The 5,930-nt window shown below is 40.7% G+C and overlaps 1 non-coding gene across 1 annotated transcript; it reads right to left on the bottom strand.

Annotated features, from left to right (window-relative positions):
• Positions 1 to 1,282: 1,282 nt before the first annotated feature.
• On the bottom strand, positions 1,283 to 1,420 carry LOC114817092. Its single transcript, XR_003764942.1, has one exon. It is a non-coding gene; the product is annotated as a small nucleolar RNA SNORA7 (small nucleolar RNA).
• Positions 1,421 to 5,930: the final 4,510 nt, after the last annotated feature.

The following is a 5,930-nucleotide window of genomic DNA, read 5'->3' as shown; positions in this document are numbered from 1 at the left end:
GGCTCTGCTACTTGTCTGCTGTGTGACCATGGGCAAGTCTCTTAAATTCTCTGTGCCTCAGTCATCTCATCTGTAAAACGGGGATGAAGACTGTGAGCTCCATGCGGGACATGGATTGGTGCCACTTGGATTAGCTTGTATCTACCCCAGCACATAGTAAGTACTTAATGAATACCATAAACAGAGAGAGGGAGAGAGATTGTAAAAAAAGGTAGGAGTGCTAGAGTAAACTGAGCACTTTCAACAGGAGGCTTAAAGAAAGAAAATAAATACAATGGAAATAATATACTGGTGCAGTCAAAGAGAAAGTATTTTTAAAATGACGGAGATTAGCATAATGGAGAGTACCAGAGTCATTATAGAAAAGGTCAAAATGTTCTGCACAACATCTCAAGCTCTTCAAAGAAGAGAGCTATAAACATCTAAAACCAGATAAATAAAAAGAGAGTTGCCAAAAAGATGGAAAAAAATTACATTTTGGCTCAGCTTTTCACCAATTTTTTTATTATTCTATTTTCAAGCTCATCCCAGCAGGTGCTCAGTAAATCCGAACTGATAAATGAAAGATGCCATGCAATCTTATTTTTCAAATGTACTTCAATGTGGGGGGAGAACTCCCTCAAATGTTTATCAGACCACATTTATCACACAGAGACTATTAATGTGGGGAAAACTCACAAGAGTTGAAAACATCTGATAAAAAATATGAAAATCTAGCAACTCGAAAGTAAGCATGGAGAGAAACCCAAATACTTTTTACATATAGCTTGGCATCACCCTACACCCAAGAAGCATTCTCTGGCATGCAAATGAATTAGTTTATTTTGAATTCATAAAGAGATAGGAAGCTACTTACTTTGATGGATTACTAAGGGAAGAGGAATAAAAGACTAGCCTTAAATTATATTGCAAAAATTATGCTCTTAGGTAGATCTTCCTACCTCTATCACTTTCCCATTAGCTACTCTTTAGATCCTTAACCTTGAAAAATCTAAAATTGCAAAAACTAGTTCCTTTTCACCCAGGTGGGATTTTGTTAAAATTAAACCTCCATTTGACTTGTCTTATGCTTTCGAGTCGTTTCCGACCTATAGCGACACCACAGACACGTCTCTCCCAGAACGCCCCGCTCTCCATTGCAGTCGTTTTGGTAGGGTATCCATAGAGTTTTCTTGGTAAAAATATGGATGTGGTTTACTGTGGCCTCCTTCCGCCCAGTAAACTTGAATCTCCACCCTCGACTCTCCCCCATGCTGCTGCTGCCCAGCACGAGTGAGTTTTGACTTGTAGCAGACTGCCTTCCACTCACTAGCCAGAGCTCAAGCTAGGAATGGAATGGATAGACGACCGCTTGATTCTCCCTCCCATAGCCGAAACTGGTAGAGTATTGGAAACTTTCCAGGTGCGACCCTGAGAGGGGATAACAATAATAATAATGTTGGTATTTGTTAAGCGCTTACTATGTGCAGAGCACCGTTCTAAGTGCTGGGGTAGATACAGGGTCATCAGATGGTCCCACGTGAGGCTCACAGTTAATCCCCATTTTACACATGAGGTAACTGAAGCCCAGAGAAGTTAAGTGACTTGCCCACAGTCACACAGCTGACAAGTGGCAGAGCCGGGAGTCGAACCCATGACCCCTGACTCCGAAGCCCAGACTCTTTCCACTAAGCCACCCTGCTTCCCCCATTTGACTACTTAATAGTAATACTAAGAATGCATTTATTAAGCACTTATTATATGCCGTGTGCTGGAACAGATAGAGGTCATCAGATCAGTCACAATCCTTGTCTCATATGGGGCTCACAATCTATCATATCTCCATTTTATTAATGAGAAACTGAGTCCATAGAGAATAAGTGACTTGCCCAAGATCACACAGCAGACAAGTGGCAGAAGTGAGGCTAAAACCCAGTCCTCCTGAGGCTCCCTCCTGTGCTCTTTCCTCTAGGTTTTTCACTGCCTCCCTGGGCCTTACCATTTGACGTCTACCATGATGAAGGGAAGTGCCATGGCCTGGTGGAAGTATCATGTGCTTGGGAGGCAGAGGACCTGGGTTCTAATCCTGTCTCTGCCACTTCCCTGGTTTGTGATTTTAGACAAGTCACAACTTATCTGTGCCTCACTTTTCTCATCTGTAAATTGAGGATTAAATATCTGTTCTCCCTCCCCCTTAAATAATAATAATAATGATGGCATTTGTTAAGTGCTTAGTATGTGCCAAGCTCGCTTCTATTTATTGCTACTGTTCTTGTCTGTCCGTCTCCCCCGATTAGACTGTAAACCCATCAAAGGGCAGGGACTGTCTCTATCTGTTACCGATTTGTACATTCCAAGCACTTAGTATAGTGCAGAGCACTATAGTAAGCGCTCAATAAATATTATTGAATGAATGATTGGAAAGCTAAGAGCCCCATGTGGGAACAGGGACTGTGTCCAACCTATTTATGTTGTATTTACCCTGAGACTTAGCACAGAGAAAGCGCTTAACAAATAACAGTAAAAAAAATAAATGAGGAAGGATGTTTCCATAAATAACAATGGTCCACAAGCTTCCTAAACCCAACTCCAAGACAAAACAGTGGGTGCAGAAAGAGGGTGTCATTGATCATGGAAACTATGAATCTTGAAAAGCAACAGAACTGATTACCATCCACAACGATGTCACTCTTAGACTTAATGGCAGAGCTAATAAATCAAAACTTATGAATTATATATGAGGCCTCACACAGTATGGCCATTATTTTTAGCACTGGAGAGTAACATTATGCTGCAGGTGTTATTTTTGCCAACCCTGTTACCAGAAAAATGAACCTAGGAACAACAAGGCCAAGTGAAAAAAGCCGCTGAAAAATTTTCTCCTGGTGGAAACAGAATACAGTATCTCTCAGGTGTAAGAAGGTGGCTAACAGTTTGACAGGAATAAAACCGTATATCCATTTTTTGTTCGGGCATATTATTTCTGAATCCAGCCAAAGAGTCGTCCAAGCATTTTGGAATATTCAGGTAAGTAAAGATGAAAGAATAACATACGATAATAATAATAACAGTACTTGTTTATTGCTTACTATGTACCAGCAATCTACTAAGTACTATATAGCTACCCTAATGCTTAATGCTTAAGAAGCGCTTTGCAAGTATCACAAATTACTACTCTTGTTATTATTGTTATTTTTATTACTATGGCAGATACAATATAAGCAGGTTGGGCGAAGTCCTTGTCCTATATGAGGCTCACATTCCAAGTAGGAGGGAAAAATAGGTATTATATCCCCATTTTACAGATGATGAAAATTAGGCCCCAAAGAAGTTAAGTGACTCATCCAAGGTCATGCCATAGCTAAATGGCAGAGCTAGGATTAGAATAATGTTGGTATTTGTTAAGCACTTACTATGTGCAGAGCACTGTTCTATGCGCTGGGGTAGACACAGGGTAATCAGGTCCCACGTGAGGCTCACAGTCTTCATCCCCATTTGACAGATGAGGTAACTGAGGCACAGAGAAGTGAAGTGACTTGCCCACAGTCACACAGCTGACAAGTGGCAGAGCCGGGATTCGAACCCATGACCTCTGACTCCCGAGCCCATGTTCTTTCCACTGAGCCACACTGCTAAGAACCCAGGTGTCCTGACTTTTTTTTTTAATGGTATTTGTAAAGTGCTTACTATGTTCCAAGTACTGTACTAAGCGCTGGGGCAGAAACAAGCTAATCAGATTGGACACAGTCCCTGTTCCACAGGCGGGTCAGAGTCTTAATCCCCATTTTACAGATGTGGTAACTGAGGCACGGAGAAATTAAGTGATTTCCAGGACTGTGCTGTTTTCTTCAGTGGCCACTTCTTCAACTTAGACTAATGCCAAACACCTAAGGAAAAAACTGCTGAAATGAAATAATGTTGAACACAAAGAGCAGTACTGAGTACTTAGAAATTAATAATATCCCCACACACATACACAAAAGAGGAAAACATTTTAGAGAGATTAATGGAGCCCCACTCATCTTTCAGACACTTCTGTTTTGTTTTGTGTCGAGATCCTTTATTCTCTGTATGTTTAATTTAAAGAGTGCAGGATCCATTATTCACATACCTATGGGTGATCCTTCAGACCCACATATCTGACTCCCTATCTCTTACAAAACTTCAGTTTTCCAGAAGGAGCGGTCTAGTCTACTTGAGCCACATCTTAATAGTAATTGTGGATTCTGTTAAGTGCTTGCTCTGTGCCATATAGTGTACCAAGCCCTGGGGGAGATACAAGGAAATCAAGTCAGACACAGCCTTGTTTTGGTGATCATTCAGCCAAGTCTTATTACTTCAAAGTAGGTTGGAAACAACTCTCCATAATGAGATTCTCAATGCCTATTTTTCTCGACAGACACTGATTTTTCCTCTACAACGATCTAATATATACAAATCTATGTAACTTTCAATACTCGTGTATAAAAAATCATTGTACAATTATCTAATATATAAAATTACATGATTGTATATCAAATTGTCCCAGGGGACTCATACTGCTAAATGAAGACTTGTGCCAGGGCTCCTTACTATCTCCTTCTTCGAGGAAGAAAAATATGTCATCCTTAAAAAGCTAAACCTCTGATATCTTCCCCAAGATAAGGGGAAATAAAATAATTCTTGTTTTTGCACACAAAGAGAAACCATTCTTCCTAAGTTTCTTGCCATGATCCACTTGGGAGAGAAAATATACTGAAGGGTTTATAAAGGGGGATTCTTGTCCAAATTATTTGAAAAACTGTCTTCATTCTCCTCTCCAATGTGGTGAATAAAATATGATCTGTTAATATGAGGCAACATGGGCTCTACATCCCCAAACATCCCTCAAGGCTCTAAGCCTTTTTGACAGTAGCAAATGTGTCTACCAACTCTATTATATTGTACTCTCCCAAGCTCTCAGTGAAGTGTTCTGCACATAATAAGTGCTCAATAAATACAGTTCATTGATTGACCTTCATAATGTGCTTGGGCCCAGATCATTGTTTAAGTTTGGGAGAACAGGCCCAGTAGAAATGATTCTGGAGAGGTGCCTAATAAACTCTTGGCTACTAGATTTGGAAATTTTGTGAATCCTGTACCCACTATCAAATCTCTGAATCTGATGTACATAAATGATGACTCTGAGTCCTCTAGACTGTAAACTCGTTGTGGGAAGGTAATAGGTCTACAAACATTGTTATAGTGTCCTCTCCTTGCGCACTGTAATTGCTCAATAAATGATTGATTGATGTTACCTGTCGGTCAATGGATGTTTCATCCCCCACTTTGAGCCAGACCACTCCATCTGCACCAGGATTCTCCACGGAGTATTACAACATGAGCCTTGGTTTTCCTGCTCACTTTGGATCCCACAGAATAACAGAATTACAGCTGCTTTGACAAGCAGCTGACAACTCAGATCACTGAGGCTGCCAAGACGGTCACAGTTTCAAGCAGTGAAAAAAGTACCCAATTTAAATGATGCATTTTTTGGTCTGGAAAGGTAGGTCTTCTGGGAGAGAAGGGAGGAGAAGCAGAGACGGTGGCTGAGGTTGTTATTGCTCAATTTTGGCAACTACTTGAATCACACTTTCAAGCAAAGCTTTTTCAGTTCTCGGGCCATTTAACATGTTTTCTTTGGCAGTTATACCAAGTCTGCTTAATGGAGATTTATTTATCTAGTGGTCCTTAATTTCCAAAGACGGAAGCTACTCCAGGTAGAATCCTAGCCAGGGGCATGGGTGTGGCTGAAAAGAGCCAGGTGTAACAGAGGCTTCCCTCCACACTTGTGCAGGTATAAGAAAAAATTTGCTGTGCTAATTTACCTATTTTCAAGCTTGCCTCTTGGTGTCCTGATCTTTGTGGAGCCTCTTCTAAAGAAAAAAATCCCTTCCTCTGATTAACTCCCCTCCGTAATGATAATAATACTG

The sequence above is a fragment of the Ornithorhynchus anatinus genome, chromosome 15, assembly GCF_004115215.2.
Source record: "Ornithorhynchus anatinus isolate Pmale09 chromosome 15, mOrnAna1.pri.v4, whole genome shotgun sequence".
In the NCBI taxonomy this organism is placed as follows: domain Eukaryota; kingdom Metazoa; phylum Chordata; class Mammalia; order Monotremata; family Ornithorhynchidae; genus Ornithorhynchus; species Ornithorhynchus anatinus.
Note: the sequence above shows the minus strand (reverse complement) of the source record. Positions and strands in the feature narration are given on the sequence as shown.